Source organism: Eulemur rufifrons, chromosome 29 (assembly GCF_041146395.1).
Source record: "Eulemur rufifrons isolate Redbay chromosome 29, OSU_ERuf_1, whole genome shotgun sequence".
Classification (NCBI taxonomy): Eukaryota; Metazoa; Chordata; class Mammalia; order Primates; family Lemuridae; genus Eulemur; species Eulemur rufifrons.
The window spans coordinates 66,570,647-66,582,418 of record NC_091011.1 but is presented as its reverse complement, the minus strand read 5'-3'; the positions used below and the strand labels follow the sequence as shown (position 1 = coordinate 66,582,418).

At 40.2% G+C, this 11,772-nt stretch overlaps 1 non-coding gene across 1 annotated transcript; it reads right to left on the bottom strand.

Moving 5' to 3' along the window:
- Nucleotides 1-349: 349 nt before the first annotated feature.
- Nucleotides 350-421, bottom strand: LOC138377742 (small nucleolar RNA SNORD5). The gene has a single exon (XR_011231893.1). It is a non-coding gene; the product is annotated as a small nucleolar RNA SNORD5 (small nucleolar RNA).
- Between the last annotated feature and the right edge of the window lie 11,351 nt (nt 422-11,772).

Here is an 11,772-nt window from a genome sequence, read left to right as displayed (position 1 = left end):
TAGAATGACTATAGTCAAGGTAGAATGTTATCCCATATCATTTTTCCTTTGTATTATGAAATACTTTGCACCTACAGAAAGCATATGGAATAAAATAGCAAGCATCACATACTGACTGTCCAGCTTTTTCAGACCCCAGCTTCAGATAGATTTATAAGAAATGAAACAAAAATGTGTAGAAGCTTCTTGTGTTCCCCTCCCCAATAGATACCTTCCCTCTCTCCTGCTGCAAAGGTTATCCCTAGGTTTAATTCAGCATTTAGCATTTCCATGCATAGTTTATCCTTTTTACAACATGCCTATCTCTATAAACAAGATATAGCATTATTTCCTGTGTGGTTTTTTTTTTTCCTGTCAGAATTAAGTTTTGGTTCATGTCTGTATGATTCAGCAGTTGAACAGGTAAATTCATCATCTGAATATTTCCCATGTTTTAACATTTTATATATACTTGATATCATATTGTAGGTCTCCTTCTATACCTTGCTTATTTTGCTTAATTGTGCTTTTGATATTTATTGGATACATGATGTCATGATACATGTAGCTCATTCATTTACCTTAAGCACTAAATAGAACTCCATTGCAAGAAGATACCCAATTTATTTATTCATTTTTTTGTGATGCATAACAAGAAATTTGGGTTATTTCCAAGTTTTTACTCTTATAATGGTACAATGAGCATTCTTCTTTGTGTCTCTTTGTGCACAGGTGAGAGAATTTATCTAGACCATTTACCCAATAATAAAATTGCTAAATCTTAGTACATACATCTTCAGATGTATTAGGGATTATGAAATTACCCTTCAAAGGAAAGCACTAATTTCAGTCCCACAAGTAGTATATGAGTGTTCTTATTGCTTTATATTCTCACTACACTTCACAGTATATTATTAACTTTACTTTTTGCCAAATTTGTAGGTATGAAATGGTATGTCATGTGGCTTTCTATCCATTTCCCTGGTTACTGAGTTTGAGTATCTTCTCACACTTTGTTTGTTTTGCTTCCACTTCCATAAATCCCTTGTTCAAATCCTTTGTCATTTTCTATTGAGTCCTTTGTCTTTTTATTATTCATAATTTGCAGGAATTCTTTACTTTCTTAATTGTCATAGCTTCATGATAATTGGTAAGACAAATTCACCTCCCTAATCTTCAAAATTACTTACTTGAAAATTTTTAGTTTTTTCTTGTACTTCAATCTTTATAGTTTTTTGGGAGTAGGGGGAAGATGGTGAGGAAGTGTCTAACTGCCCTGTTTAGTACCTTCAGTTCAATATTAAACAGATTCAATAGAAGCATTCAAGACATAGGACATGCTTATCTTATTCTTGACTTAAATGGTTTCATTATTAAGCACACTTTTATAATAAAGAGTCTGCCCCATTTTTGATGTTTGACTGCGAATGGCTTTCGTGTTTACCACGTCTCTCCTCCATTTCTGCCCCACGTTTGGGCAAGCTAATAGGAAAGCCAGGATGCTGTCTCCTTTGGCATTGGTAGGAAACTCACACCAGCCCCAGGCCCCATGCTAAGGAACCTTCGTGCTAGGGAACCCAGCCCTATCCCCTAACCACCATATCTTTGTCTGCAAGGGTAGCTATTGCAAAACTATAGACTGGGTAGCTTCAACAGCACAAATTTATTTTTCATGGTTCTGAAAGCTACAAGTCCAAGATCAAGATGCCAGCAGAGTAGGTTTCACTCTGAGGCCTCTTCTCTTGGTTTATAGGTGCCAGCTTCTCACTGAGGATTCACATGACCTCATCTCTGTGTGTGCACACGGAGAGAGCCCTGGTGTCTTTTCTTATAAGGACACTAATCACCTCCCAGAGGTCCCATCTCCAAATACCATCACATTGAGGATTAGGTTTCAATATAGGAATTTGGGGACATAGTCTATAGCACCTCATCTTTTGATGAGAAAAGTGTCAAAGAGTTTATGGCCAAGTTTTTAAACTACCACAATTGTCCTACTAGCCACACCATTTATATTCCTCCCCCATGCAAAATACACTCACTTTCTGCTAAGAACCCACAAAAGTCCCATTCTTTTGCAATAAGCAAGCTCAGATTTGAGGTCCAGGATCTTGCTATCTAAATCAGGTCCAGATGTGGGTAAGACTTTGGGGTACAATTCCTCAGATATGATTCCTGTTGATCTAAAAAGCTGTGAACTAAAGAGACAAGTCACCTCCGCACACCCAACATATGAGGTACAGGACAGGCATAGGATCAGTGCAATAGGTACTCCTCCTCCAAAAGGAGGAACCAGAGGCAGACAGCAGTCACCAGTCCATACAAGTCTGAAATCAGTCAGGCCCATGCTGCTAGTTCGTTGATAAGGGCCTGCCTAGAATGGTTCACAATGACTCTAGGCTCCACTCTCTGGTTTCTCTGTTTCACCTCCTGTGTCATCCTTCCTTTCCTAAAAGAAATAGCCCATTTTTGCATTTGACAAAGTATTCTCAGTTTGATTCCTGCCAATAGACATTCAGGGGTCCAAAGACCTCCTTTCATTTTATACTGTTTCTGTCCCTTTCATTTGAAGCTGATATAATTTCTTTAAAAATGATGCAAGTTTCTTGTGCATCCATTTGTAATATATTTTATTAGGCATACCTAGGAAATTCTCCTAAAAAGTCTTTCTCTCCCTTGGGCCTCCTCTGAGTCTGCTATGGAAAAATGCCCTTAACGTTCTTAAATTTGTCTGCTCATTTGTCTTTCTTAGAAAGTATATGTTTAATGAAAAGTGTCTCTGCACAGCACACCCTTAAAATCCTTAGAAGACTTTTGCTTGTTTGAAAAGGTAAGACCCCCACCTTAAACTTTGTGAGGTCTAAATAGAGGTTGATAAGTCACACTTTGGGCTCCATCTTTTCCCTGAAACTACCTTTTCCTGACAGCAACTAGAACTTGACCTTTTCCCTGAGGTCTTTTCTTACTTGGAGATCTGTTTACAAGTTGGGAAAATTCATCTGTACCCTTTTCATTTTATACAAGCTCTATTCATTAGTGCATTACTCTCTCATGTTTTATTATAGGCACATAGATGAAGCCAGGAGACATTTTCAATATTCTGCACAGAAACCTCATTATCTAGATCATTGAGTTCATTAGATATATTTCCTATTTTCCACATTATCACAGGTGACAGCGTTACCAAACTTTTCACTAATGCTGAGAAGGTTCTTCTTTCCTCCAACTTCCCCTAACACGGAAGGGGAATTCCTTCAATTCTTCACTTCTGGTTTCTCAAGGTCCATCAGGCTCCTACCTCCCACCTGGCCCCTAAATCAACACCACATGTTCCAGGTCTTACTATGAAAGCACTCCTTTTTGGGTACCAAGTTATGTTCTAGTTATCTATTGCTAAATAACAAACAATCCCAAAACTTAGAAGCATGAAACCACCACCATTTTATTGTGCTCATGGGTTCTGTGGGTGATAAATTCAGACAGGGCACAATGAGGATGGCTTGTCCCTGTTCCATGACATCTGGGGTTTCTCAGCTAAGAAGCCTTGAATAGCTAGAGGTGACTCAAAGGGCTGAATCATCTGGAAGTTTCTTCATTCATGCTTGGTGCCTTTGTAGGGATACAGGAAGTTGCTTCATTCATGCTGGCTGGCCTCAAGCAGAAATGTCCATTGGAAAACTTACATGATGCCTTTCTAGCTGGGTGATTTCCAGGTAGCTGAGCTTCTTATATGGTGGCTTAGGGCTTCAAGAGTAAGTATTCCAGAAAACAAACTGCATGGTTCTTTGTGTCCTAGCATCATAGATCATTTAGTGTCATTTCTATTGAGCTCTATTGTTGAAGGCTTCAAAACCTGCCCAAATTCAAGGGGAAGGAGAACTTCACCTCTTGATGGGAGGAGTGTCAAAGAAAAAAAGACCATGTTTCTCAAGCAATTCCAAGTTTTTTTATGTTATCAAGTTTGCCATATTCGGAAATGAGAGTTTTCTGAAGTTTTTTAACTAGCACATACTCCTATTTTGAACCACTATGTTTATAAAAAGTGTACCCAACTGTATATGAGTGGAGTAAGACATTATGAGTTGAAATTTCAAATGAACAATAAGTATCATGATGTAGCTGGGGGAAATGGTTCAAATAACTTTAAGAAGCTGCTGAAATGAGATCTTGACTCAACATTAACCTCAATAAAAATGATATATAACTTGGGGAACAATTGTATTTAACCTTATGGAGTAAGATCAATGCAATTAAAATAAATATTCTCTTGAGGCTGCCACATGACTTGTGCTTTCTCTTGTTTCATGTGCCTTAGTTTAGGTACTTGAGAAAAGCAAAACTCTCAAACAGAATACCTTAATTGGAAGCAAGTAAATGTAGTTTATAGAACCAACACTTTTTACCAAGAATCAGTATGCAAATGCTATGCATAAAATATTCTAATTATGAATAATTCACACAGATGAAATAGTTCTCAGAACTTCATCCTCTTAAATTATGTGTAAGAGTTTTTTATAGGAAAAAAAATACTGCTTTCCTTATTCTAGAACACAATAAATTGAGAATTTTAATTGTAACCTTAATACAGATGGTCCCCAACTTAGAATAGTTTGACTTCGGATTCTTTGACTTTATGGTGGTGTGAAAGTAATAGGCATTCAGTAGAAACCATACTTCACGTAATGATACAACCATTCTGTTTCTTACTTTCAGTATTCAATAAATTACATGAGATATTCAATACTTGATTATAAAATAGGCTTTCTTGTAGATGAGTTTGCCCAACTGTAGGCTAACATAAGTGTTCTGGGCACGTTTAAGGTAGGTTAGGCTAAGCCATGATATTCAATAGTTATGTGTATTAAATGCATTTTTGACTCATGCTGGGACATAACCCCATCAAAAGTTGAGGAGCATCTGTATGTGTATGTTTTCACTCCTTTCCTGTCAAACAATGTCATTTCAGCAAAAAGGATTTCATATATTTTCTTTGTTATGTATATCAGAAAACATGGCCTCAGAAGTTGATTCATAAACTGGCATCTGGGATCTGCTTAAGTTTAAAAAGAAAGAAAAATTATTTCGGAGGGCTTGAAAGCCATAGATAAATTAAAAAATCACTTTTATTGAAATTTAGCCAAGGAGTTAAACAGTGAAATTCTCAAGACAAAGAACTGAAGTTGTTTTTAAACCCTTAAGCTAGTCTTCAAACTGGGGAAAATTTTATCTATGAAATTGCAAATGGATTATATAATCCATTTAACATTGAACTTGTTCAGTCAGAAGCAAACAATTTTGGATTTAACAAACACAAGCGCAAAAATTGGTAAAACCTTATTGTGTATTTTGTGATATTTATTTGTAACAGATTATCAAATCTAATGCAGACATCCAGTCCTACTGGTTGTTTCTATGAAGTACCTGTATTAGTTTATTTGATTCACCTTAAGAGTATAGATAATATTGAGTTGCATAAAAAAGACAAATAACAATGTTCCCAGGCACCTTCACACAATTAGATTTAAATTTTAAAACTTGAGTAGCCCAGAGAAGTAATATGAAACCAAAAGTACCACTGCTAGCCGTAAATAAAAGGAGAAAATATAGAGTATGTAAATGCTAACTAGGAAATGACTGAACCCATATAAGTACAGTAGTGCCCCCTTATCTGAGGGGGATATATTCCAAGACCTCCAGGAGAGGCCTATAGTACCAAACCCTATATATTACTATGCTTTTCCCTATACACACATACCTATGATAAAGTTTACTTTATAAATTAGGCACAGTTAGAGATTAACAACATAAGTAATAATAGAACAATGATAACTACATGCCAACCTCAGGACTCTTGTGCTTTGGGGCCATGATTAAGTAAAATAAGAGTTCCTTGAACACAAGCACTGTAATACTGAGACAGTCAGTCTGATAACCCAGAGAGCTACTAAGTGATTAATGGGCAGGTAGTACAGATGTAGCCGGTCCCCTTGAGATTTCAGTGCCCCAGCATTTTTAGTGACAAACATAATGTAAATTCTGACTAGGCCTTTGTTTTCATACATCTGGTAACTACTCACTGGCTCCCTGCCCAATAGTGCTTGTTCTCAGAGTAATCATTAACGGCTGGTGTACTGTTTCTTTGTCAAGCTGGAGGAGACAACTCCAGGGTCACAGGAAAAATGCACACGTTTGTTTTGCAGAAGGAATGAAGGCCTTTGAAGAAGTTCGCTGCCACTGCTCAGAAGTCTGGTTGCTCAGGATGTTATCTGAAACTAAAGAAACACAGACTTCACCCTCAGTCCCCTGAAATCTCCCTCTTACCCACTTAGCCCCATAAAACCTCCCCACTTCATCTCTTTGGGAAGATGGATCTGAGAGATTTTGCTCTCCTGTCTTCTCACTTTGGCCAAATCAAGCATCTCCAAGCACCAGTGTCGCAGTATTTGACTTTGGCTATGCATCAGGTACACGAGCCTGAATTTGGGGTTCTACAACACAGCGTGAACACAAACACCTGACAAAGGGATGATTCATGTCCAGAGCAGGACTGAGTGGGACAGTGAAGGATTGCATTGCGCTACTCAGAACAGCATGCAGCTTGAAATGTATGATTTGTTTATTTCTGCAATTTTCCATTTAATATTTTCAGACTACAGTTGACTATGGGGTAAGTAAGACTGTGGCTAAGGGGCACTACAGTAATTCCATAAAAGAGTGCACCATGCATGGCAAATGCGTGGTCCTTGTGCTGTCACTCCCCACTCCTGGGCCCATGAAAGGCATTTCTAATCATCTTTTTCTGCCAAGCCTAGAAAAAGTCTCCCAGTGCAGAACTCCAGGCAGCTTCTGCCTGTTGTTTGGTGCATGGCATTCAGATGAAATGGTCATAGTGACCCCAAACTGAAAATGAGTCATGAGCATAGCTGATTTGATTGTATCACTAGGAATACAGCAAGTAAGAATTTCGAGACAACGCTGCTGTGATGCTCAGCCATGATGTGACTGCTGCAAAAACTCCGCAGATTCATGGATGCAGCACGAAGTAGGGGAGAATGAATGGACAATTTGAACCTTAGCTCTGTAATGTTAAGCACAATTTTCATGTCTGTAACATAGGAATCATGTTACCTATGTCTCAAGGTGGTTATGATGATTAATAGAGATAGACCCATATAAATAACCTTAAAATAGGTGCTTGCTAAATGTCAGTTCCAAATTCTAGCTGCATGGTTTTTAAAGGGACATAAAGAGGTTCCTAGAGCAAAGCATCTGAAGCAGTTAAAAAAAGTTGGAAAATAAAATCAAGATGTTAATCAGAATTGGTTTTGGTACATAAATGAAAAATCAGGAATTCCTACTTGACACAGAATAACCTACATAATAACAAGACATTTTCATCTATTTGGAGATGGGAAACTAGAGAAATGTTGTCCAAAGTGCAGTACAGATGTCAGTGGTGGTGCCTGGTGTCTACCACCTGGGCCATACTAGCTGCCTTGCTTTCCATGGGACCCAAATTGCACTGGAATTTCGAACACAGCCTTTCAACTCACACAGAGCAGATCACCAAGAAGGAAGAGCCTCTGTAGGCAAATAGGACCAAAATTGGGAGCCTTTCTGAATTCTTCTGCTGTGTAGAGGTGGAGTTATGTTCCCGGCTGGCTAGAGGACAAGAACTTCTTTGGCTCATGAAAATTAATACTGGTTATTGTTTAAGGTAGTCATATAAAGTTTGCTTTTTTTGGTGTATTAATAAAATAAAACATGAACCACATAAACATTAATGGTAAGTAGATATGGCAGGAATTATAAAAACACTCAAAGTTGGGAATGAGTGAACTGAAGTGTGAAAGAGAAAAAAGGAAAGAGAAGGGTAGGTAACAGGGAACAAGTAAGGAGGGAGCCCCTCATCTAGGTAGCCCAAGGTTCCCTTCTTGCCGCCCTGCTTTTGACCTTGTGATGCCTGCCCGGGGCTGCAATCCAGCACCCAGGGGAAAGAAACTGAGGGTTATTCTAAGGATTCAGCATGGTCACTTAAAACAATTACCAGACATTTAATTCAATTGCTCTCTCCCTTTAATTAAGAGACAATTCATGCTTTGCAATTTAGTCCCTTTTGACATTTAATTAGGGCCTCCAATCTGTAAAGGGTGAATGCTATCAATCAAATCAGAGCAGCAGCAACGCTCATTTCCACATAAACAGCACAGAGGCAGCTATTACCATAGAAAGTCTACTCTCAATCTATGGTCATTAATCAGGCAGCTTTTTTCCTGCGAACACTTATTAAGTACCTTTTCACCAGGCACCGTGGAGCTCACAGTCTAATAGGGTTTTACCTGTTTTAAGGTAAGTAAATGGGAGAGCTGTAACATAGTGCAGAAGCGAAAAGGTAATATCTTTTCCTCACCCATTGCAAAGGGTCACGGCCCAACACTCCTATAACAAAAGACAGATTAACAAGAGGAAAGCATACAAGTTTATTTAATCAAAGTTTTACGTGACATGGAAGCCTTTAGAAATGAAGACCCAAAGACCTAGGGAAAACTGTATTGTTATGCTAAGTCTGATAAAAGAAGTGGCTAGTTATGGAGAAATATGATTGGACAAAAAGGATATGATCAAATGGTAATAGACTGATGGGGAACCCAGCAAGGCCGTCTGTCCAGATTCTTGTTTGCCTTTCTGTGTAGCATTTCTTTCCTCTGGGTAGGACAGGACACCTGTTACACAAGGTGTTTATTACCCACCTTCAGGGGAGGTGGGTCAGGGTGAACATTCAAGGTTTTATGGCTTGCTTGGGGGAGAAACAAGAGTGGGAGACAGGAGGGCAGGAGAAGCTCAGAGAGACTTCCTTGCTTCTAAGGCCCTCCTGTCTCCTTCAGCTTGGAAACACTCAGCATGCCAAGGCGCCATACTTTGGGGTTTCATATCCAGAGGCCCGACAACAGCATAACTAATGTGGTACGGTCAGCACTCTGACATAGGTAAACGCAACGCCATGAGTCGTGGAGGAGGTTGAAGAAGGCTTCCAAAAAGGGGGTAGATAGCTCAGCTTAGTCTAGAAGGATGATCGGGACTAGCTGGAAAGATGCGGGGAGTTAGCTACGCTCCCCGCAAAGAGGTTTATTCTCTTTGTTCCGATCAGGTCTCTAAGTTGACTACGCCAGTTTGCAGGGAGCTAGCTACGCTCCCTGCAAAGAGGTTTTTTCTTCCGATCAGGTCTCTCAGGCAGAGGTCATCGCAAAGGATGAAAAATAGTAGGAAACAGAAATAAAAAATAAAGTAATGGCAATAATAATACACAGAGCCAAAGATATAGTTTATAAAGTAAAGGTTTATGAAAATAGATATAAGGAGGGTATCCGGATGGATATATTTCTACCCGCATAAAATATATCCCCGACTGAAACTCCACACAGGTATTTTATAGGGTAGATACAGGCTCCTGTTGCCCATTTACATATTAACAGGCAGTTTGCTTTAGGATCAAAGTCTCCTAAAAGGCTACTACAGATCCTTTAACTAACTCTAACTAGGGGAACAATGAGTTATAAAATCGTCTTGGGGCAAACTTCTAAGTTTTATGATAAGGCTATTACTTTAGCAACAAACAGAGACATCTTGGCTCCGGTGATTGTGTTCTTGGAGACAGAGATGATCCCAGAAGTCAACATGGGCTGTGCTTTGTGTTAATTACTTTAACTGCATGGTTCCGTCTGGGCCCGGCTTAGGCATTAGCATAACATCAGCTCTCATCTCCCGGGGTCCTCGCCAGTCAGCTGCGGCAACCTTTTGGTTCTAAGGGAGAGGCCTGCCTTTCAAAACAGGTGAGAATCAAAGGCCCAGTTTACAGCTGTCTCTTTGAAGTGCAGCTTTTACTGACCAACGAGACCCCCTCCTGAGACGAGGCAGCTTTTTTTTTTTTTGAGACAGAGTCTCACTCTGTTGCCCAGGCTAGAGTGAGTGCCATGGCGTCAGCCTAGCTCACAGCAACCTCAAACTCCTGAGCTCAAGGGATCCTCCTGTCTCAGCCTCCCGAGTAGCTGGGACTACAGGCATGCACCACCATGCCCGGCTGATTTTTTCTATATATATTTTTAGTTGTCCATATAATTTCTTCCTATTTTTAGTAGAGATGGGGTCTCGCTCTTGCTCAGGCTGGTCTCGAACTCCTGAGCTCAAACGATCCGCCCACCTCGGCCTCCCAGAGTGCTAGGATTACAGGCGTGAGCCACCGCGCCCAGCCACGAGGCAGCTTTTAAACTAACACATTTATTTTTTCTTTAAGGCAAAGCCTTATTTGACTTCTGAAATCAAATCTTGTCTCCAGAAATACAGGGGGCATTTCTATAACTCAGTATTCTTAGGCTCAACAGAAAGAGGAGGAAGGTGGTGAGTTCTGCCCAGTGGGAGTAGCTTATGCAAAGGCAGAGAGCCCTGGAAGAACTTGGTACTGTCGGGGCTCAGAACACAATCCCTTGAAGGATGGCAGTTTGAACTGATAGACAGAGGGGCCTCAGAAGGAGGGGCCTCAGAAGCAACGTCTGTCTGACCTTCTCTGGCCCTCCTGTTTTACACACTTCTGTCTCCCTCTATGCAGAATTTCTCTTCCCCAATGCAGATCGTAGAAACTACAACCCGTCTCTTACAAAGCAAGCCATATAACCTAGACAGGTCACTCTCTCCCTTCTCCCTTGAGGACCCTCATTCCAGAAGGGTCCTGCCCCATACCCAGAAAGAAGAAATGCTACACAGAGAGGCCAAGAAGGATCTGGACAGGCCTTGCTGGGTTTTCCCCCTCAGTCTATTATCATTAGATCAAACCCTTTTGTCCAGTCCATTTCTGCATGGCTGTCCATTCTTCATTGAACCTAAGCATAAAAATACACAGGTTTCCCGGGGTCTTTGAGTTTTCATTTCTGAAGGCTCCTGTAAAATTTTCATTAAATAGATTTGTTGTGCTTTTCTCTTGTTAACCGGTCTTTTGTTACAGGGAATGTCAACCAATACCCTTATGGTGAGTGAAGAAAGGTAGCACACCTTTCTGCCCCTACAGTACTAATGGTTAAATGAAAATAGACCGTGAGGTCAGGGTACAGCGTTTGCTGGAGGAATGACAAGGGAGGAGTCTGGAGATGTAAGCAGGAGTTAGACCATGAAGGACTTTCTGTGAAATGCTAAGGAGTTTGGACTTCTAAAAGACAAAATGCATCGGACAATTAAGGAGATGATTTTATTCAGGCTACACAGGGAGAACAGTCATTAATGAGAACTGTCTCAAAAAGAGGGCAAGAAAATGAGGTTTTGTGAAACAAGAGAGTCTTTGAGGAAGGGTGGAAGTGGGTCTTACCTGGGAATATGCAAGGACAGGCTGGTCTTTCACAGTTAGCCTTGTCTCAGAACACAAAGGGTCACAAAGAGTGGGAATGACCCCTCCATCCCCATCGCTGCTTTCTTTAGCATGGAGCTAAGATAAAGTTCAATATTCTTGGACTTTCTCTTGTTTGTGCCAAAGAGGATATTCAAGGTACTCAAGATTTGTAAGCAGGGATGAGAACTAATCAGATTAGCATCCTAGAACAATGGTCTGTGCTATCTATCTGCTACCATTTACTTGCTCTCATTGGGAGAACTTATCTCTGGCCTCTTACATGCCTCAGTTTTGTCTTTGTTTCCATTCCTGGGTCTTCTGGATCCCAATCTAAGCATCATGCCTTAGTTTGATAACTAAGGAGTCTCAAGTTCCCACCCTGTTCTCTGAGGCTTGTATATAGCTGAGATGGCAACTGC